Here is a 24,009-nt window from a genome sequence, read left to right on the forward strand (position 1 = left end):
ACAGTGTTTCCGGTGTCCGGAAGGCAGCAGCTAGCAAGCTGATTGGAGACCGTAAGAGCCAATCAGAATTTTTGAAACCAAGTCTGTGATGGGTTGGTTTTGTGGCACACTTATAACAGTGTACAGAGAGTTGAGCGCACGCAGCAGAGAATGTTGTGAGCGCAAGCAACACAATGCGAGCAAGCGCAAATGAAAAAACTGAGCGAGAGGGGGTGCTATTGTGTGTGTGTATATGGATAAGCGCAAACACTGAAATAAATTTTTTGCACGCAGCAATGAATTTTGTTCACTCAAATTCAGCTTTTGTACGCTCAAAATAAATTTCTCCTCAAAATGCAACACTTGCACCTGCAATTTTTTTTTTTTTACGTTCGCTCAGAATAGTGGCACTGAAATAACACCATAGAGGGGCGGTAGTTACACTCAGTAGCACAGGAACAGAGCGGGAGGGAGAGAGCGAGAAAGAGAGCCAGGGACAACAACGTCACATTAGAAATGTATAGTGATCATCCACAACTATTTTCAGTTGCAGATGATAAAGGATTCAGAAGAGAATATGCATCTTCTTTTTCATATTTTAATTTATATTTAATTGTGTTGTGGTTTGCAGTGTTTTGTGTTGTCTCATTTTAAATTTGTTTAAAAGGAAAAAGCTGAAAATTTAAATAGTTAAAAGTTGAACTGTGACTAGTTGGTTTTTGTATTATATGATTTATTTATTACATTTTATGTGGAGTGAATAAATAAAAATATATTTACGGTGGCCCCTAGAGACAAAGCAGCACGTACAAACTCCAAAACACGTAAAAACCCAGAAGCACGAAAAAACTCCAAAACACATAAAAACTCAGGCTATGTCCACACGTACTCGGGTATTTTTGAAAACTGAGATTTTTCTATGCCTTTGCACCTTTCGTCCACACGTAAACGGCGTTTTCGGTCACTGAAAACGGAGATTTTTAAAAATGCCTGTCAGGGTGGATATTTTCGAAAACTCCGTTTTTGCATTTATGCGTGGATGAGGAAAACGGAGAAAACGCAGCGTCAAAGATGTGTGCCCTTTTTGACATCACACTGTGCGCCACGTTTTGTTTCGGTGAAATGAATTTCTACAATACTGTTACTGTTAATTGTACTCTCTGCAGTGTTTAAATGCTTACATATACACACACAGTTACTGTCCCTCCACACATACGACTCGGTTCTGCTTCTACGCCCCATCTTTGTTTACTATTTCCCATCGAGGCTTCTAGACTTCTGATTGGCCAACATTTCTACACGTTTAGGAACATATCGGCACCTGTTGCTTTGGACTGCTCCTAGCAGCGTTTTCCTTCATTTCTGCATTTACATGTGGATGGGATTATTTTTTAAAACGAAAACGGAAAATCTCTGTTTTCAAAAATACCCGTGTACGTGTGGACGTAGCCTCAGAAGCACGTAAAAATTCCAAAACATGTACAAAAGACAATAGAAGTGCTCCAGAATGCTAGGTGCAGTGTTGAGCTTTTGTTACGTAGAGGCTACACAAGCCAGCAAGTACCAACGACCGGTGTGTGGTAGTAAGAGGTAAATGAACTTTCTTTTTTTAATTATTTGAATATATATGTGTGCTTGTGTATCAATACACAAACAATACACATATGCTTTCAATTGTGTAATTTAAGTGATCTAGGTAGCTCTGTTTTGGAAGTTCAGTTAACGCTAGAAATATGTTTTAGAGTTTGTACGTGTCTCTAGGGGCCACTGTATATATTTATATATAAACATATATAAATAAAACCAATTTTTTTTTTACATTAGTAAGTCCTTTTGTGTGTAATTCTATATTATTGTAATAATAAATTAATTAAAGCAACAAAACAACCTGAAGAGCCGGTTCGGAGCCGAAAGAGCCGGAAATCCCATCACTAGTTCATTTGCTGTTATGGATAAAAAGTGTCTTCTTTTTTTTCCAAAATAGCTGATAAGTACTAACTGCGAACAAATATAATTCTATAAAGTTGTTCTATATAGTGTGTAACTGTTCATATTGAGCGTTATTAAATTTATTGCCAATGCAATCATATGGCACATTGACTTCTGAGGAAATTTTAGATGGCATCAGAAAGGATGCCGACCCCTGATTTAGAGACTTATTAAATCTGCATACAAAACTATGAAACTGTGACTGTGTGTCTGTGGGCGTATGGCAAAGTTTTATCTATTGATGCTTTCATTTTCCAGCTCAAACTGTCCTCTACAGTAAAGATAAGCCTTGAGGTGTCATAAAAAAAGAAAAAAAAGAAAAATATGGTGCAATGTCCCTTTTTCAGATTTGGTACAGGGCAGAGGTCATATCATACTGGATGCTCTGTGAGTGTTTTTTTTATTTTTTGCATGAGTAATGCATGTTACTCATTTTACCAGTGCATGAAAACACTGTTTATACTACAAGTCAAAATTTTGGACACTTTCTCATTTCTCTTCTTTATTTTTAATACTTTCTACATTGTAGATACAAACAAAAGATACCAAACATATTGCGGCATGCAGAGGAATCTTAACAAAGATGCTCCACAAAGAGGTTAAGCTTGCTGTTTGATCCCAAGCTGGTAGGGTAGGGTAGGTGGAGCTCTTTATTAAAAACCCGCTGGTGCTACACTTTGCTTCGAGGGTCAATAACAGCATAACAGAACTCACTTATGTACTTATGTACTGCATTCTTTCTATAAAACAATAACTGTCAGTGAATTTGCACCGCAGTATAAACACAACATTCAAGATAACAGTTAAAAGTAACCATAAACAATAAAACAAGAACATCTAAACAGCAGCACATATCCCAAGGCATGATGGGAGAGAACGAGCTGCTCCCCCAACATGCCACAATATTAAGCTAGATATATGGAATTATGTAGTGCAGAAAAAATTATACATTACTCTAAATATATCTTATAATATAGCTTCCTCAAAGTAGGCACTGTTTGCTTTGTTGACTGCGCTGCAAACCTTTGGCCTTCCCTCAATGAGCTTCATGATGTAGTCACCTGAAATGGTTTTGCTTCACTGGTGTGCTTTGTCAGGGTTCATTTGTGTAATTTCTTGCCTTCTTCACGGGGTTGGGACCATCAGTTGTTTTTTGTAGAAGTCAGGTTGGTAAACAGCTTACAGGTAGAATTCATATTATGGCAAGAACCAATCAGCTAAGTAAAGGGAAATGACAGTCCATCATTATTTTAAGAACTGACAGTCAGGCAGTCCGTTAAATCGCTAAAATTTTGTCCCCAAGTGCAGTTGCAAAAACCATCAAGCGCCATAACGAAACTGGCGCACATGAGGACCGCCCCAGGAAAGGAAGACTAAGAGTCACCTCTGCTGCTGAGGATAAATTAATTCGAGTCACCAGCCTCAGAAATCGCAAGTTGACAGCACCTCAGATTAGAGCCCAGATAAATGCCACACATAGGTACAGTAGCAGACACATCTCTACATTAACTGTTCAGAGCAAACTGTGTGAAACAGCCTTTTATGGTCAAATTGAGGCTCAAAAACAATACTAAGGAAAAGCAACAGGCAGAAGAAATTTGTTTGGGCTAAGAAACGCAATTAGACCAGTGGAAATCTGTGCTTTGGTCTGATGAGTCCAAATTTGAGATCTTTGGTTTCACCTGTCTTTGTAAATTAACAGGTTACAGGACTTTTCTACTCTACTTGAGCTTTCAAAGCATGTTTTCCATTGAAAGTTGTTAACATACTGCATCACACACTGTTAAAAAAAACATCTTAAAAAAACGGTAATATTCCGGCAGCTGGGGCGCCAAAATACAACCGTAAAATAACAGAAAATAACTCCCGCATAAAAATACGGTTCTTTCCAGTAATGAAAATACTATTAGTTGCGCTAATTTGACATGGGATCTCGCCTTTTCAAGGGCCGCTTAACATTAAATTAGGAACATGTTAATGTGATTAAACAATGAAATCATCTATAAATAGGAAAAACAAACATCTTAAAAAAACGGTAATATTCCGGCAGCTGGGGCGCCAAAATACGAGTGTAAAATAACAGAAAATAACTGTCCCATAAAAATACGGTCATTTTCAGTAATGAAAATAGAGTTTGTTGCGCTAATTTTACATGGGACTCTGCCTTTTCCAAGTGTTTTTAGACATTAAATTAGGAACATTTTAACGTGATCAAACAATGAAATTACCTATAAACAAGGTCAATGAATGTGGCAATATGAATCATAATACGTAAATGTACAGAAATATACAGTTAACAGTTGGTTTAAATAATAATGGATTGCATGCCCTGGGACAGACTGACAAAGGCGAGGCTGCCATATCGCACCATCACCAGTAGGCGGTAGGTGAAGAGTCTTGAACACGGACACAACGACCGAGAGTATCCGAGCTGGGGCTCGAAACGGCAACCTTCTGATCACAAGGCGAACTGCCAACTCTTGAGCCACGATCGCCCTAAATAGCAATGATAATAATACTTATGTGATGTAACACAAGCTTATAGGAATCATGTTATATACTTTTCCATAGCATTACATTTGAATCCAACAGTTCAATCTTTCAAATAACGGACAGATATTTGTGGAATCATGATACATTTATGAATGTATTTTAACAATCTAAATATGCATATGGACAGACAGATACATTTAATAATCATGAAAATTATGTTTTATTACATTACAGTGATTTTACGTTAATTGACATTTGAAATGTGAAGTCAGTCTATTTACGTAACTTTAATGATATTCTAGAAGAACAGAACAAAACTGTGAAATACACAGTAAAATACTTTTATATCAGGATTTTTTCCTACAGTGCAGCCATACCCGCGACCTTGTGGTTGTTAGTTCACATTCGTTGGCTGATGCTTAGCATCATGTTATTATGTGTCCCAACATCCAATGGCATGTCACATTGTTTTCATGGCCACACCCTCACCCCAGGTGCAGAGGCCTATTTCTGTTCAGGAATGTTGTGAATACTTTGATGAGATTTATATTAATTGCAATAGCTAGGTTTCATTTGACGTAGACGTGACGTCGACGTAAAGCGCGAAATTTGACTGGCGGTCGGAAGTGAAAAAGATAAGCGCAAAATCACAGACAGACAGTACGCAAAATGCCTATGTCCCGTTGTGTTTACGGATGCTCCAGTAGGTCGACCAGAGAAACCGATAAACGGTATTTTAGGGTACCAAAAATAGCCCAACGAAGAGGAGAAAAATGGAAAATTCTAACCGAAAAACGTAGGAAAAAATGGATTTTAAATTTACGTTTACAGTCGGGAGGAGCAGTCTGCCAATGCCCGTGTCTGCAGCGACCACTTCGTCAGAGGTAATGTTATGTTTGCCAACGAACTTATTAGCATTAGGTTGTCGTTAAATTCTCGTTTACTTAGTGCTTTTAAGTTAGTAGTCTAATATTGACTTGATTGGGACTATAGGCTGCCCAAGTGCTTTGGATGACGAAGAGTGAATGAGCTGCAATCACTTCTCCATCCTCCTTTGCAATTACCCAAGTCTTCAGAGGTGTCTCGTTAGACCTCTGGGAATGGTTTACCTTGAAACAAACAACTGTCACTCTAACGAAGTCCTAAGGATGTGGCATGTTTGTTGACGTTAAAGCCGCTACCGCTAACTGTTAGCGTGTTTAAGATAAAGCAATATAAGAACAAACACTCACCCTTGCAAACACCAAACTGTATCCATCACGGAGACGTTTTGTTCCAAGGTTGTGGACCCACCCGCTGACAAAAAAATTGTACGCCTCCAGACTCTTGAAAGCTTTCATTTGCTGCCTAGTGTAGTAAGAAGTCTGGAGGACCAAGTAGTTGGTGATATCCACAGCCTCGATAGTAGGCAAATCCTTTACTTCTGTGGTGTATTCAGACATTTTCAAAGAATACGGATCACGTCCGATATATTTTTTAACTATCTGTTTATATCTCTCCCGAGAAACGGGGTCTAAAGTTGCACAATAGCTGCTCTCCTGACTCTCCACAGTGTCCTCCATGTTTACTTCCGCCCTCCACTCAAAAATCGCGCTGCCTCCGCACGTCATCAGAACCACGTGACCGCAACCCAACTATTCCTACCTCTACATTTATTTTTCAAAATATATAATTAGCACAGCGTGGCCGTGCAATGTTTTATATGTTTTTTTTTGTTTTTATTCCTATTAATCATATTTTCACTTGTTACCTCTGAATTATTGAATCAGACCTAGATGACATGAAATTTTCAGCAAAATTATAATTCAAATACTCCTTTAATTATTGATTATTCTCATTAATTTTCGATCATGTTATATATTTTTCCATAGTATTACATTTGAATTTAACAGATCATTCTCTCACATAACAGACAAATATTTGTGAAATTATGATACATTTCTGAATGTATTTTTACAATCTAAATATGCATATGTACAAAAAAATTATTTAAAAAACAAATAAATTGTGTTTTACTATATTTACAGTGATGTTATGTTATTTTACCTTTGACATGTAAAATCACAGTCTACTTATGTAAATTTAATGATAATCTAGAAAGACAGTACAAAACTGTAAAATATACAGTAAGATACTTTGACATTACTATTTTTTGGAACAGTGCAGTATGGTACGGCATCTGCACCAAGGCAGATGGAGTGAGGCTTTAGAGAGTAGTCAAGGCAGCACAGGAGATCATCAGCTGCCCTCTCCCCTCCCTGATGAACATTTATTCCTCCCGTTGCCTCAGCAGAGCAACAAACATCATCTAAGACAGCTCCCACCCTGGTTTTGACCTGTTCAACCTGCTACCCTCAGGGAAGTGCTGCAGGTGTATCAGCACAAAGACCCACAGACTCACAAATAGATTCTTCCCAAAGGCCACCCTGAACTCACACATGCACTGACGACACAGTTCGACAGTTGATTTCTGCTATCCAAGGACTTTCCTCTATACAGAGTTTGCGCAACTACTATCACCACTGTGCAATATTTAGTTTACGTGCTGGTTTCTGCACCAAAGAGTCCTGTATTTTGGGTCTTGATTTCCCCTCATCCCCACGGTCTGCCAGCGCAGCTGTAACAAATTTACGTGCTATAACCCAGACTGTAAATGAATAACTCTATTTATTTTTTTCTGATTGTATATTTGTATATTTGATCTTTTTTGAATACTTTTCGTATTTTTTTGTATATGTACATAGTGCTACAGAACTGTGCACCTCACCCCTTTCATTTTCCCACATGTCATTTTCCCAATGTACACTATCTCACTGTGACAATACAATGCATTATATTCTATTCTATACAGCATACCTCATTTAGTGCTTGCTATCCAACATTCAGACATTAATACTCAAATGAATGCAATTTAGAGCAATTTGGATTAGTGTCTTGTTAGAATATTTGGCATGCAGACTGGAACAGCCAGGGATCTCACTAACCCGTCAATTAGTAGATAACCTGCTCTATCTCCTGAGCAACAACCACCAGTTATGGTATTTATGGTATTCCTTAATCTGTTCTAAAGAGCCTCTGTGAGCTTCAGGGTCACTGTATTCTGAACATGAAAGTGATTGAGAACTGATTCACTTGTATTGAGTTTGTTGCAATGTCACAAACAATAAAACAGTGGATGATGAATCCATCCAAGTAATGAGAATCCAAATGTCAGCTGATAATTGTCCAGTTACCTGTTGTCAAATAATATATTAAGTACAATTTATTCAAGTATTTAAGAAAACCTTTTTTATGTGCAGAAACTCTGCTAAAGCTACACTTTACTCTTACTTATTTTGTTTAATTTAAATTTTCCTTTTAGGATGTTTTTGGCCATCTCGAGCTGGCTGTGGTCCCCTGGCTGTTTTTTTTGTTTTGTTTTTCAAATGGTGTGTCTGTGGTGTGTTTGTGGACACATATTTTATCGTTTATTATATATTATACTGTATACTTTGAGTTTATTGGCAAACAATGTCAACCACATGTAGTACGTATCCAAATATATTTAACTTGCAATATGTATTTAAGAAAATCTGCAATGCTGGTTGATGGAGTGTTGATTCAAAGGTGCTCAGTTTTAAACTCTTGTATATTGTTAATGTTTAAGATAAACTACATTTAAACACTTTCCACCTCTGAATCTTGCTGCAAATGCTGCTATTATATATTAGAGCTATTTTTTATATTTTGTAACTTTGTAATATATTATATTATTTAAATTAGTTCAGTCTGTTACTGTTCTTATTGCACTGGAACAACCACATCATTTCCTTAGGGATTAATAACGTATTCAGATTCTGATCATTTCCTGTTAAATGGTCCAGTCAAAAACCTAGTCATATTTACAAGCATGTGCGTATATTAATATTATGCCATTTAATGCTGTAATAATGTTGCCATAACTAATGCTGCCAAATATCTGTGTTTTAAAGTTTCTGCAGGTCACAAGACCAGGCTGCTGACTGCTTTTGCACCTCTGTTTTCTCATCACATTGAAGTCACATGTTCTAACTTGCCCACAAACTCTCACGCAAAACTTGCTTAATCCCTTGGGTTAAACTGTTTGTTCACTGGGAACTGCATGCAGACAGGAACTTAAGGCCAGAACATGTTGTGCCATTACAAACTGTCTTTTGGCAAAGAAAATGAGCATTTACAACAAGAGCGTGCAGTGACAAGATTGAGCGTTACAGGTGGGAACTGTTGCACATGTACTTGTGGGAGTTCCTTTCTCCAGGCTCAAAATACAGAAAGGAGAGTGTTTAAACCTCCTGTTATGTTCGTTTGTTAGGTACATTTCTTATGGAGCTGCTAGCTTGTCTCTCTTGCATCTGACAGTGCTCATCTCTTATCAAATTTTAGGCACTCCTTGCCAAAGTGGGTTAAATTGTCTTAAAACTGAAAAAGCTACGTCCAGATGAACAGAATCAACCTTTTGGGACTCAGATTATATTACTCTGGAGAAAATGTCTGCAGAGACTCCAGAGACATTGAAGCCCATAGCCTGGCTGTTGATTCATCCCTTGACTTATAGACAGCCAGGATGAGGACCCAAATAGCCATCTAAATCCATGCAAATGGATTTTATTCATCTCCTTCCAATTCTCCCCCCCCCAAAATATGTACAATGTCCTTTTAAATTAGTCTTTTTCAGAATGACTTTTTGTATTGAGTTGGACATGACCAGCTCGAAAGCTGACTTAATGTCACATGTGTGACTGTGAAAATATGTGAAATAAACCATTTTCATTTTATATGTTGGTTACATTTGCACTTACAATTGTGAAGCAGAATGTTTCATAATGAAACAAAAAAATGGGTCAGTTTAACCAGCAACAGTACAGGAGGGTTAAATCAAACATACAAAATGTCAATGGAAAATTGTACTTAGTAGTCAGTATAATCTTTTAATGATATAAGTTTGCATATGGTAGAATACTGCATGTTGACCTTTTGATGACTTGGCTGTTGTTCACTACAAGACTTTGTGTGCATTCCAGAGTGTTCTGGCATTCACACCCACATCCTGGGAGCATGGGAGAGGACATACCTTGTCTTATTGTTTTATGATAGGATAAACGTATCTATATCTGTTTTAGGCTAAGTGCCTTTTGTTTAGATGAACTGCTGGACTTCCAGACCAGCAGGTTTAGGGAGGTCATTTATGGGGTCACACACTGACCCCACAAACACACACACACATCCACATTCCAATGTAAGGAACAAACGCACCTACTGATGTATAAATAAAGACCAGGGCAGTGGCAGAGTGCTAGTCTCAGAGCTCTCTCTCTCGTGCGAGTCCTCTGTGGCTGCCCTTGCAAGTAAAACTGTGTGTTTCTCCTCTCTGATTCGAAGCTGAAGAAGTGTTTAAGAATATATCTCTTAACACAAAATTATTTACTAACATCTGCCACATGCAATTTAGTAATAATTGCACAGATATTTAATGCAAAAAAATGTGCTTGATATTAAAATGAACTGACTTTACCTTTTTCGAAAATAGCACAACTTTGGTAAATAACCTGTAAATCCAAGCACACCAACCAGCACTTTTTGGGGATTGTGCTCTCATGTCGTTTTAGCTCTTTTAGTAAATCTGGCCGTTCATACTTACATTGTAATTTTTTTCCACCTTCGTCTGCTTGTCCAACACCACTATGTCTGGTTCGTTAGATATCACCAGTTTGTCTGTCTGTATCTGGAAGTCCCACAGGATCTTACCTCATTCAGAACCACCCTAGGGGGCCTGTCCCATTTTGACCTCAGGACTCCCAGGCCATACTCAGCACAGATGTTCCTATATACTTTCTTGGCCTCTTAGTTATGGCCTTCCATGTATGCCCTGCCTGCTAGCATCTTGCACCCTGTTGTTATGTGCTGGATGCCACATGTTAGATTCTGGCCATCATTTGACCCCATGGATCTTGTTTGATTCATCTTGGATAATGGTTCTGACACTCACTAGTCCTTGGCATCTTTCCCTCTGCTTAGCATGCAGCCCCAGGTTACTGAACCTGGGGTGAAACCCTCCATTAATGGTAATGAACTTTCTTGTCTAAATGCCAGTGGCTTCTATCTCCTAGATATATATATATATATATATATATATATACATATATATATATATATATATATATATAGCGAGAGGGGGGGGGGGCAGAAATACTCAAACAGCCGTCTAAAGGAAAAACAACTGTAAGTTGTTTGTGCAATCTTACTGGCAACTTCTCAAAATCTTAGCTTATTTGTTCTACCCTCCTTTCCACGGAAAAGAACAGACAAGTGATTGCACAATTTTCAGGGTGCAGACAAAGAGGTAATTCTTCTTAGTGGAAAGCATGCCACAGAGGTCAGTTGCTTTACGCTTTACCCAAATGTTTCTTAAATACACAAATATTAGCTGGTTAATCTTTTAGTCATGGCCACAGTTTTAATGTGTTAAGAGACAAGTTTGTGTCTAACCTTTTGTTCATGACTTAAAGAGTAGTTGTTATGGACAGGTATATAGATTGCTTCCAAGGTTTAAACACTGAAGACGTTATTATAAAAAGCCATTTGTTGCTGCTCCCTTGGGTAGTGTTACGGGTCCGAAATTGAGGACGAGAGTAAAACAATGATGGTCCAGAAGAGGTCGGTCAAACAATTGATTTTAATGAATACACGCAGCGTGGGGAGATGTAAACTGCAACACATCAGTTGTAAATCCCCGTCCAAAAATACACTTCAGATTGCTTTTATAATATCAGGGTATTGTAACGCCCCCTCTTGTGTTTACAACCACATAATTTGCATCTTAAGAACATTGTTTGCCTCCTCTACAGATAATGATCTATTCTAAGAGATAAATGCAGACACAGAAGTTCCCCTTTCTGGCATCCTCTTCCAAATATAGTGATGATCTCAGGCCTTTGAGGTCCCCATGGACTTGTCGTCCCTCTGTCACCTGTTACTAGGCAAACTCAAATGCAACAAGAAGCTGAATACATTCAGGCCTTTGCTCAGCTACTATTTTACTGTAACAATATACTCAGCATATAAGCTTTTAAGTAGGGATGCACCGATCCCGATACTGGTATCGGGTATCGGGGCCGATACTGTAAAATGTGTGCGTACTTGTACTCGTAAAAGTTAACCGATACCATGAACCGATACTTATGTAGCCCGGATGGGAATTTGGGAGTAGATAATCATAATTCCCATGGACTTGAACGCCACATAAGGTGTTCACAGTTCACAGAAGAGAACGGCATGGAGAGATACACGAGGTTAGCTGAACCAAAGTGAGAGACTCGGCTAGTTTTACTGAGGTTAACTTGCACAAAAGAGTGTGTGACTAGAAAGCTAACCGTGTGAGAGCTTCGCAACAGAGTGTGGGTGAAGTGACTTTTTGTTTCAACGGTCGCACCACCGTCCGTGGAAAACTGTGTTTCCAGCCATGACCGCCGAGGCTAAAGGCTAGCCCGGACTGCTTGGCTGCGCCACGGAGGCAGCTGCTATGGACTGTCGGAGAGCTGGACAGTGACTGGCTAACGCGCTGTAGCAGAGACAGCATCGGGTCCGCAGGGAGTGGATTTAGTGTGGGACTGGTGAATGGCGACCTACCGAGCAACGGAACTGTAAGTCAGACTTTTGTGCTCTTACTGGGGAGAAGAGGATTTTTCTCCATCGTCTGGCGTGAGCAGCAAACAGGCCTGCAACAAGTGTGAATGTGAGTGTGTGTGGGGCCCATGTGTGAATATTGTATGTTTAGTGGATTTATATAACGTGTTTTGGAGTGTATATTAGTGAGTAACTTACCAACAGTGTTGGGGAGTAACGCAATACATGTACCGCCGTTACGTATTCAGAATACAAAATAGGAGTAACTGTATTCCGTTACAGTTACCGTTTAAAAAGGTGGTATTCAGAATACAGTTACTTTGTTGAAATAAATGGATTACACTGCGGTACTTCCCTGTTTCATATTGTGGCGGGTCAGGATTGTTTGGGTTTGTTTGACAGCTATGTTCTGTTGTTCCAGGCGGCAGTGTTACGGTTGCCATGGTTACAGGGTGACGCTCTCTCTCTCTGCGTGTTTCCTGGGTGAGAGAGCGCCTTTTTGTTGTTGTTGTTGTGCTAAGCTAATAGGCAGAATGCTACAGGCATAGCTCTAAAGAATGTAGCTTCATAGGCAGTGTAGTCCGTGCTGCAGAGAGAATGGACTACTGTACCCGTTATGTGTCTGTGAGCGAGGGAGGGAGAGAAAGGAAGTCCGAGCTGTCACGGAGCAAAAACGGGAGCTGGAAGCATGTAAATATAATAATAACCACAGCAGCCAAGAAGAGTGCCTGACGAGCCCAGCTGTAAGTAAGCTATTAAGACTCAACTGTACACTGTGTTCGTGTTTTCCTCCGGAAAAAATAAGTTCCGTTGGAGCAGCCTTTCCACGCCTCTCTCTGTCTCCCGCAAGCAAAGTTGACCCAGACAACAAAGTAAAGCTAGTTTTCGGCTACCAGCCCGACACGGAACCCACTGTATTAGCCAGAGGTCCCTTTACTACTGTTCGGAGCCGCGGACCTTCAGTATCAGTAATAAATCACAGCAATAGTACATTCACGTAGTTGTAAACAGTGTTAAAATCTCCCAATTCTTTTAATCTTTGGGCTGAAGGAAGGACAATACTCGGTGTATAAATGCTCAATCAACAATATTTTATTTCCATATAATTCAACACTTAAGAGCATAAGAACCATCATGATGGGGAGACCTGCCTGCAGAGGGTCACCGCAAGTCTCAAAATGGTGACGGGTTACTCAGCTTCTTATAGCCTCTAGTGGCCCCCACCTAGTCGTAAAAGCCTAAACATTCACATTCTTTCTCTCTTACGGCGCCTAAGTTATGACCTCGGCTCCCTGTCTTTCTGCTCTCTGTAAAGGTGGGGGTATGGAATGTGGTCTTCTCTTCTATTCTAGACACAAGGTCTCCTGCACACAACATTCTCTTCATGATTCAGCAGTATGAAATGTCAAGAAACAGTGTAACACATTCAACAGTGTCGAATAATACAGGTCAATCAAATAGATCTAATGATTTTCACACTCTTTTAAGTCAGAAGTATGATGCAAACTAAAACTACATACTGATCACACACTCTATATTAAGGGGTATAATATGATCTACAGCAGTATCATAATTCAACTACTTTGATTACAGATATAAGGTAACATATGATAACAAAATAATCTCACAACAGCATGATAATATATTAAGTAATCCAAAGTATTCAGAATACGTTACTCTCATTGAGTAACGTAACGGAATACGTTACAGAATACATTTTGGGGCATGTATTCAGTATTCTGTAGTGGAATACATTTTAAAAGTAACCTTCCCAACACTGTTTACCAAAAGGTGATAACATAAGTTGGGTTGTTTAATATAATTTGAAAGGGAATTATTTCATTTATACAGTGTATTTCATTTGGTTAAGGAATTGGAATATCAATATCATAAAAAAGGGATGTGTTGTACAGTATTTGTCTCTGCCCTTACGTTCAGTAAACGTTTCGTTTGTGTTAAAGAGTTGTGTGGGGTCGTTTCTTTACTACCGGTTAAGTTTAACTTGTGTGTGGCAGAAGTATCGGTTTTTGTACTCGGTATCGGCAAGTACTCAGATCCAAGTATCGGTATCGGATCGGTTTGAAAAAATTGGTATTGTTGCATCCCTACTTTTAAGATTATAGATTTAACTCAACGATATAAAGTGGTTGTAACTGCACCTGTAATAAACATGTTAATATTTGATTATGATAACCCCTGTAATACAAATTATAACATAATGTCAACAGCTTCAATAAATGCTTGGATGAAATGATAATTAATGCAATGATGAAGATGATGGTTATGTAAAATAATCCCTGTAATTCTACAGTAGCGCTCCATGTTTGATTTACACTTAACACCAGAGGCCCTTCCTCTGGAACTGAACCAGCTGGAATTGAACCAGCAATCTTTTATTTGCCAAACAAAATGATTAATAGCTTCATCGCTGGAAGCATGGAAGTGTTTTATAATAATCCATGAAATATTTTCAATCAGTAACCCACATATACAACAGATACATGACTGACATTCATGATGATTTTGTTTTTCCACCTAAACACTGCTGCTGCATAAACACATTCAAAATTTAGTAAACAACTGATTTAATCTTCGTATGGCTTTCGGGTCAAATTGACCTGTTTCTGTTAAAAAACAAAAAATAAAACAGTACAAGTTTAAATTTTTTCTACCTGATACTCAATAGCCTTAGGATTTTTTCTGTGACAAAAATTTCCAAACCAAAAATAATAACTGAGCACATATGCTGCTATACCCAACGCGTTTACATTTACACTCTAACCTCCATCACCTGCAAACCAATTGCTTGTCTTTCCATATTTTCTAGCTCTATATACCTCACACCTGCACATCAAGGGGGTAGGACAGAAGAGATAAATACTTCTGCATCACAGTAGTCTTTCATGCTTAATATAACCAAAGGATTTAGCTGTCAAAGGACTTTAGACCTCATGTTTGAAGAGAGACAGGGACACAGCAATGTAGAAGAGGAAGATGGGATGAAGAGAAGAAGTCTCACACTATGAGGATAATTTAGAAATCAGTCAATCCATAGAGGGCACGGGTGGTGCTAAATATGTCTGAAGACCTCAATGGCCACAATAGTTTTTACACATCATACAACCTGGGACAGTACCTTCTCAAGACAAAGCTGACAATGGTTGAACACATATTAATGTTAATGAAGACATTGTCTCAATCCATTTTTTTCCAAGATAATGTTCAGGGTTGTGGATTTGTGAATTATAACCTTATGGCAAAAACAAATCGCACTTCTATTGTTCATTTTGTTTGGGTAGAGACCGATTGGAATCGTTAAACATATATGTTTTCTCTACTGTCTGATACTGAGATAATGACAACATATGTTGATGGTCTATGAAGTAAAATTTAATTTTACACTTCTTTTTAAAACTCCAAATATGTCCTGGATCAATGTACCCAAAGGGATACCAAAAAGTCCCAAACATGAAGACTATACAAGGATTTAATCAATCTATTTTCATTTGAAAATATCTAAAAGATGATTATTTTGCACTTAAAATTCATTACTATTCCCAAAGTGACTTAAAATACTTAAAAATGAAAATATTTTAAAATTTGTAGGTATTCTACAAAATCTTTGTGCATAGATGCTGTTCAGATGCAATGTAGCTCCAGCGTGGCTCAAATCAAGGAAAATGGTGGCTTTAAACAATTTTGAAACTGTGAAATTGAACTTGTCATGTGTGCTTGTATTTCTATGGGATGGTGGTGAAAGCGGTTGAGGTGAAATGCTTGTCTTGGCACCTGCTTGTCTATGAATGATCATGAAGGAGATCTCTAGTAGAAAAACAGCAAAGGAGTGGTCATACACTATGTGTCACACATAGTGTCACATAGTCAGAAGAAAACTCTTCTAAGAAAATTCAGAGGCAAGGGCGTCGATTTGGCATGGACGGAAGGGACACGTCCCCACCAATATCCAGCAATTATTGAATTGTCCCCACCAATAATTTGATCTCTTCGAGTAAAGAAATACAAACCCGATAGAAAGAAAAAAAAGATCTGTCAACGTCTCATTCACCTAGCGGTGCAGAAAGAGTTAAATTACGTTCTCTACTGGAGTCCTACCTCATGTGACAAATATGGCCAACGTGATTGGCTGTGCCTTTCAGGGAGCTCTGTTTAGTTTTAGCAGCGGCAAGCCTGCGCTGTGAGGACCTGCAAGGAGGAGAGGAGGATGGCAGCAAAAAGGAAGAACCTGGATATAAGAAAGTATTTTTCAAAGAAACCTGTAAGTCACTTAAAGACAAGTTCACTCATAAAATGTGTCCGTCATAATAACGTTACAGGCTATGCTAGGCCATACATGCCAACCCTCCCGATTTTTCCGGGAGAATCCCGAATTTCAGTGCCTCTCCCGAAAATCTCCCGGAGCCACCATTCTCCCCAATTTCTCCCGATTTTCCACCCGGACAACAAAATTGAAAAACCATATCCTAGATTGGCCCAGCCAATTCCAGTTTCCAACAATGGCTACTACTACTGCAGCTACTTAGTATTAATATTACTCTTATTACTCTTTCTGGGTCGCGAAATAAACTTTTAACATATTTTCAGGCGAGAATGTAGCTGTGTAAACTTCAAATAACTTAAACATGTTATTGTTTGGCCTTTTTCAGTGTTTTATTTGTTCGTGAGTAAATCGGTTTGGCTGAGATTAAAGTTATTAGATTAGATTAGATTAAATAAAACTTTATTAATCCCTCGGGAGGGTTCCTCCGGGGTTTTCACACAGCTGAATAAATGTCAAACAGAAAACTGATTAAACAGAAGTGTGAGATGGTCGAGAATCTACGCAAGCGTCCGGTTATATTTTATTTTATTTAGACAGCAAGGAGCAGACGGCAGAGGTGACGTAATTATGAAGGCTAGACCCCCCAATTTCACAGTCGCTCATTTCCGGTCTACCCGGCTTTCGGAGGACCCGGCCCACTTAGACCGCGAAGGCCGGGTCCTCAGGTGGACGCAGCCTCTGAATTTGGACACCCCCGGCCTGCTAGGCTTTGGCCCACATCAGTCTAAAACTGTATGTAACCATGAAAAAAGTGTTGACATGTCCACCAGGACAGTATAGTATAGACAGTATAGTATAGACTCCTTCACATAGTGGACATTGAGTTGTTGTGTGGGGCACCAGTAGTTCATGTGTGTTGCTGTAACAGTAGTTCATGTTTAGAATAAAAAGTCCCAGCTCACTGATTTGATCGGGGCAATAGTGCCTAAAATGTTGCATAATTTTGCTGAGAGATCTTTTACTTTGTGGTAATCTTAGATGAGTAGTTTTATGGACAAAAACCACCAGGTCATTCAGTGTTCCCTTAGTGCTAATGTGTAAGAGATGTTGGTGTACTATAACTGAAGTAATGTTGTTAAGTCCTTAAAGTCATATTCTTTTATTGTCATGACTGTATTTGAAACTTTTTTTATTTTTGTATGATACCTGATTTATATGGAATATGGCTGAAGTAAACTAAAGTCTAAAATCAGTCATTTGTTTAATAGTAATTTAACATTATATAATTCACATATAAAACTATGAATTGTAATTTTAAATGGTTTAAAAGCATGTAGAATAGCATATGTAGGCAAGTATATTTCTCCTTTTTTATCAAGAAGCAAAGACAAAAAGGAAAAAAAAAAAGAAATGGCAGGGTTCGGTGGTTGAATCATCCGTCCCCACCAATGCCAAAACCAAATCTACGCCCTTGTTCATGATAGTTTCTGTCTCATTTCTGACAGAGCTTCACGTGGTAAGAATTACTACTTGATTTAAATCGAAGAAATATAGCCAAGATCTACAAAAAGTTAAAAAAAAGCATGAATGCATGTAGTAATATGATTATTATAACTGATTAGCACATTCTTTTAAAAGCCAGTTGTAAATGAAAACTTCCAAGCTTGTTTTTTTGAGTGATGTAAAACTAATATATATCTATATCTATCTATCTATCTATATATATCTATATCTATAGATATAGATATATATGTGTGTGTGTGTGTGTGTGTATATGGCAGACAACAGTTAGTTAATTAAATAGTTTTGCAATGTTTAGCATTATAAATTAGAAAGTAGGGCGTTTTCCTAAGTAAAGCACAAAATATTAATTATTAATTATGTTTAATTATATCTCTCACTACTGTCCCAAATAACAAAGACTGAAGATCCCAGTGTTAGGATTTCTTAACCAGAACAGAGTAAGTTTATATGCTGTGCTATGTCACAAAAGGATGAAACAGCTAAAACTACAAACAGTTGCATTTTGTTCATTTATTTATTTTCATTTTATGTATTCCTTCTCATGTCACCTCAGAAGAAAAGCAGACAAACCTGAACAATGGATCCAACTGTAGTGAAATTATGTGAGTATGTGGTATTTTGCACTGTTACTGAAGTAGTGTCAGCTTCCAGATGTAAACTGTTTAAAAACTAGTTGAAAAGAAACCAAAATGCTAATTTAATACTGATATGTTACAAATACTACAAAATACATTTTTATGAAAATCTGTTTTTGAAATTCAAAGTAGTTTCCTTAAATTCTCTCTACATAATTACTTAGTTTTAAACATAAAAATTGGTGATTCAAATTTATTGGAAGGCTTTGTTACATGCTGATGTACAACATGTCCTTTTTTTGTCTGCAGTTGCTGTCAGTGCTTTATGGCTCACTCTGTGTCAAAGTCACACTACCAACAGGCTGAAGGCTGTTCTAGCTGATTGTTTGAATGACACTGACTACGAGCAGCTTCTACAGATAGCCAAGAACGGTCTTCCACAAACAAACACATCTCGTCATGTTGTCATTGTTGGAGCTGGCATGGCTGGATTGACAGCTGCCAGGCTACTTAACAACGCAGGATATAAGGTCTGACATGAGATGTTTTTATTCTGGTTATTTAAAATTTTGTTCTATTATCTGTGACAGACGAACCTTTGTTTTTCTTCAAGCCTTAATATATAATTATTAGAGTTACTCGAAGTCCTATTAGCAGTCCTGGTGTAGTGAAAAGAGTTGGAGGTTTTACATTTTTAATTATAACACTTTCCTTTTCAACGAGATTAGTGTGTGTACATAAACAAAGCAAGCAATATTTCATACATATTAAATAATATGTACTTGTGTTTGGTAATATTTAAATAAGGTCACCATATTAGAGGCTAGTGGACGGGTTGGTGGACGTGTGGAGACCTACAGGAATGACAAAGAGGGCTGGTATGCTGAACTTGGGGCTATGAGGATCCCAAGTTTTCATTAGTGAGTAAAATCAGTTATTTAAAAGCTGGCTATTTTTAATACCACAGTGGTGATAGAGTCTACTTCTGCTCCTGATTTATCTGTTGAACCTTGGGGAAACTCACAACCTGACTGGTTTTCAACAGTATTGTCCTTCAGTTTGCAAAGGATTTGGGAGTTGAGCTGAATAATTTCATCATGGATGACGACAATACTTTCTATCTGGTGAATGGAATACAGCCACAAAGGACATCGGAAGTGAAGAAAAACCCTGAGATCCTGAAATACAATCTAACAGGAAATGAGATGCATAAATCGGCTGACGCTCTCCTACAGCAAGCATTAGAAAAGGTATGTGGAGGGGTTAGGTTAGTTTTTCCAGTTGGCATTAAATGTTTCAACATAAACACCAAAACTGAGTTGATTTTGTTTGGTCTAAATCTAACAGACCTATTTTCAAGCTGAACAGTTGTGTGAATATGGGTTTTTATACAAACACTTATTTGAAAGATTTCCATTTTAAAAAAGCTGTTAAACCAGAATTCTGTAAAAATATATAGTCATGTGAACAAAGAAGTGCATCACATGGAAACTTTTTAGTATTTCGGAACATTTGTTCTTATTTTATACAGTGCCAAAAATGAAGATTGTGTACTTGAACACAACACATTTGAAAACAGTTTAATTTGGTCAAACAGGCATATCTGCCCAGGCCTAATTACTCCATGCTCTCTGTCTGTTTCTTCACGGTAGTTTTGTTTTTATGTCATTTTTTGAAACCAGTGATTTTTCTATTATGCCTCCCACGAATGTTAAATTAGTGTGATCTCCTTCTGAATTCTGATGAGTGCACTTCGTTAACTGCTTATTGTACATGTGTTTGCAGTCACTGCTAAGTTTAGGGATGGAGTTTGGCCCACAGTTCTTGTCATTAAAATAAAATAAAAATAAATAATAAATCCTAGATTAGTTGACGGTAAACACTTGGATTCTAAAAGGTTAACACAACTCTAACATCAGGGTAGACTGCTGTAAGATAGTTCACAGATATTAATACTAGGCTGAAGGTAGTTCATTCAGGTATTATATCTGCTTGCCATATAAGAGACTGTGTTGATATGCAGCTAGATGTTTATAAGTGATATTGTCTCAATGATTTTTACTTCTCTAGGTGAAAAATGAAGTCACACAACATGGTTGTGCTGCACTGGAAAAATTTGACCGCTATTCTGTGAAGGTAGATTTCATGATAGCTAAACTTTAATTTTTCTCTCTGACCCACTTTGATTTCACAACCAGAAACTTTGTTTTCCTGATAGGATTACCTGAAAGAAGAAGGTGGTCTGAGTTCTGAAGCCATTAGGATGATTGGAGACCTACTTAACGAGCAGGGCCTTATGTACACTGCACTCACCGAAATGATCTATGACCAAACTGATGTTTCTGACAGCGTCACGTAAGACCTTCTAACTAAACTAAATATAACTTCTTTCATTGAAGAGTTCACAAACATAAGTGAAATAAATCAGTAAATCAAATCATGAAATGTTCCGTAATGGAACAGAAATTCTTATTTCCTTAATTAAATTAAAAATAAACTTTTTATCAGTGCTTCAACTGTTCATTTACAATTTTAGATGAGCTGTATGTTTTAATCATTTGAAGTAGAGGATATAACAATTCATTGCTTTAACCAGGGGTGGGGGAACTCCAGGCCTCAAGGGCCGGGGTACTGCAGGTTTTAGATGTGTCCTTGATCCAACACAGCTGATTTAAACGGCTAAATTACCTCCTCAACATGCCATCAAGTTCTCCAGAGGCCTGGAAATGAACTAATCATTCATTCAGGTGTTTGACCCAGGGTGATATCTAAAACCTGCAGGACACCGGCCCTTGAGGCCTGGAGTTGCCAAACCCTGCTTTAACCTGATAGCATGTTTTCCTGACGTGATGTGTCATCATTTCTGTCTGAAAAAAAATGAAAATTTGACTTTAGGCTGTATTGCTTTCAGCAGGAGTCAACAGTACCGTATATTTCTGCCTATAAGGCACACTGAAAATATTTACATTTTCTCAAAAATCGACAGTGCACCTTATGTGCTTATATGTGCCAAATTCTGGTTGTGATTACTGATCTCGAAACAATTTTAGCCTATTAAAATAAATATTAAAACATTTACTAGACACTGATTACTACAGAATTCATGCTAAAATGTATGTATGTTTTTTTTAAAGGTACTATGAAGTGACTGGTGGGTCAGACCATCTCCCCAATGCTTTTCGAAAAGACCTTAATGCCACCATTCTTCTTAATTCTACAGTCAAGCATATTAGCCATTCAGATGAAGTTACTGTATCATAACGAGGCCAGCAGTCTAACTTTACTGATCTTAAAGCTGACTTTGTCCTGGTAACAACAACAGCCAAAGCGGCTCTTTTCATAGATTTCGATCCCCCTCTCTCCATTAAAAAGATGGACGCCCTGAGGTCTGTCCATTATGACAACTCCACTAAAGTCCTGCTCACCTTCAAAAACAGGTTCTGGGAGGATGACGGCATCCAAGGGGGGAAGAGCATCACAGATGGGCCATCTCGTTTCATTTACTACCCCAGCCACAGTTTCCCAAAAAATAAGACCATTGGGGTCCTTTTGGCTTCCTACACCTGGTCTGATAACTCCCTACTATTCCTAGGTCTAAACGATGACCACCTTAAAGAGCTGGCTTTGAGAGATTTGGAAAAGATTCATGGCAGGAAGGTCAGGGATCTCTGCACAGGGGTGAAAGTGAAGAAGTGGAGCTCGGATCCTTATAGTTTGGGTGCATTTGCTTTATTTACACCCTACCAACACTTAGAATATGCTGCAGAGCTCTTTAAAAGTGAGGGCAAGGTGCACTTTGCTGGTGAGCACACAGCCTTCCCTCATGCTTGGATCGAGACATCAATGAAATCAGCAATCAGGGCGGCTATCAACATTAACAAAGCTGCAAACAAAGAGTCGGTCAGAAGTGCAACACGAGAGGAACTCTAATGGAACGACTGTATAGATGATTTGAACCAGATGATCAGTCAGCTCAGACAAAGATATGTGTGATTAGCTGGCGATGCTGAACTGTCTCTACCAATCTTCTTCTCTGCAGATGCAATAAGGAATTTTCTTTCTTAAACCTCTTTTTATATAAAAGAACATTGCAGGTACACTCTTTATTTACTTCATGGTGTTTATTTTTTAATTTTCCATTGGTGCTTGATTGTAATATGATTACAACTTCTGTATAGTTAAGGAACATTAGCTTTACTGGTACTGCTTGTTAACTTTATTTTAATCATTAGCATTATACGACATCTGGTTTCATGGGTTGAGTTAAATTGGGTGATAACTAATTACTAAGAAATGAACATTACTGAGCTATAATCTTTTTTGTCTCTATGACTTCAGTCACAGCCTCGTACAATGTTTTCTTAGTTTCTTTATGTATTACAAAGTCATAATTTACCTATTACTTATATATTACATATTATTCCATGTATTTTACATTGAGCGTCTCAAGCTTGCATGTAATTGATCACTTTGTACTGGCAGACTACTGTTTCTGATTTATTATTTTGTATGATGCAAATTTATCAGCCATTTTCTTGAACTTCATTTTAACATTTAATGGCTGTTTTGTCTGTTGTGAATGAAAAGGGTAATAAAATATAAGGTAGAAACACTGGCTGTTTTACCTTGCAGTTTATGTACCATAAATGACTGATGTAAATTGGTTAAAAAAATATTTAGAAGGAATTTCACATGAAAATGTAGAATTGTTCTTCTATATTATAGATTTTTTGTACTCAAACTTATATGTTATCTCTTTGTGGTCTTGAAAGGCTGCATTAACCTAAACACTCTGGTAATATTTTTTACAGATTTACTCTGGAACAAGAAATGTCCTTTTTTGATATGTACACATATCTACACAACTGTACAGTGTAACATGACTGGGATTCTATCATTTGATACAACTGTATGCCTCAAAATAAATATGGAACTATCAAAGTACAACAGGACTTTTTGTCCGCAATACCATTGCCCAATCTGGTCTCACAGCAGTTCATGAAATAGTTACCAGTCCATCTCTATTTCCAGTCCTACTACATCCTGCTACATTGTATAATATATTGTACAATGTACATATGTTATATGATACATTGCATGGATGATTCATTTATACGATTTATTTATATTTCAAAGAATAAAGCCACAAAAGTTGGATTGCATAAGCGTATTGCTTTTAGTGCCAATAAAATATCAGGCATCTGTACTCAGTGAAAACTGTCTTTAACTTTACTTGTAGCCAAAAAGATGAAAAAACAAACAAAAAACATAAAAAATGAAAATAAACAAATAAAAATACAGCGTAATGTTTTATGACACAAAGTAGAAAGCAGAGTTGGACTGTGGTGAAATGTACTACAAATGCATTCAATTTTAAACTTTTATTCGGCAACTTTTATAGAAAGGTAAGCAGAGATTATTTGTGCATGTAGTGAATGCACTTTAGAGACTCTTCCTTTTGACTTCTGTGCAGGTAGTGTACTATGCTGTGATGACTCGAGCAGATCTGAAGCGAGACTGGTATGTAGG

General features: G+C 37.8%; 1 pseudogene; it reads left to right on the top strand.

Moving 5' to 3' along the window:
- Positions 1-12,090: 12,090 nt before the first annotated feature.
- On the top strand, positions 12,091-23,619 carry LOC100707751 (L-amino-acid oxidase-like; annotated as a pseudogene).
- Positions 23,620-24,009: the final 390 nt, after the last annotated feature.

Source organism: Oreochromis niloticus, linkage group LG3, assembly GCF_001858045.2.
Source record: "Oreochromis niloticus isolate F11D_XX linkage group LG3, O_niloticus_UMD_NMBU, whole genome shotgun sequence".
NCBI lineage: Eukaryota > Metazoa > Chordata > Actinopteri > Cichliformes > Cichlidae > Oreochromis > Oreochromis niloticus.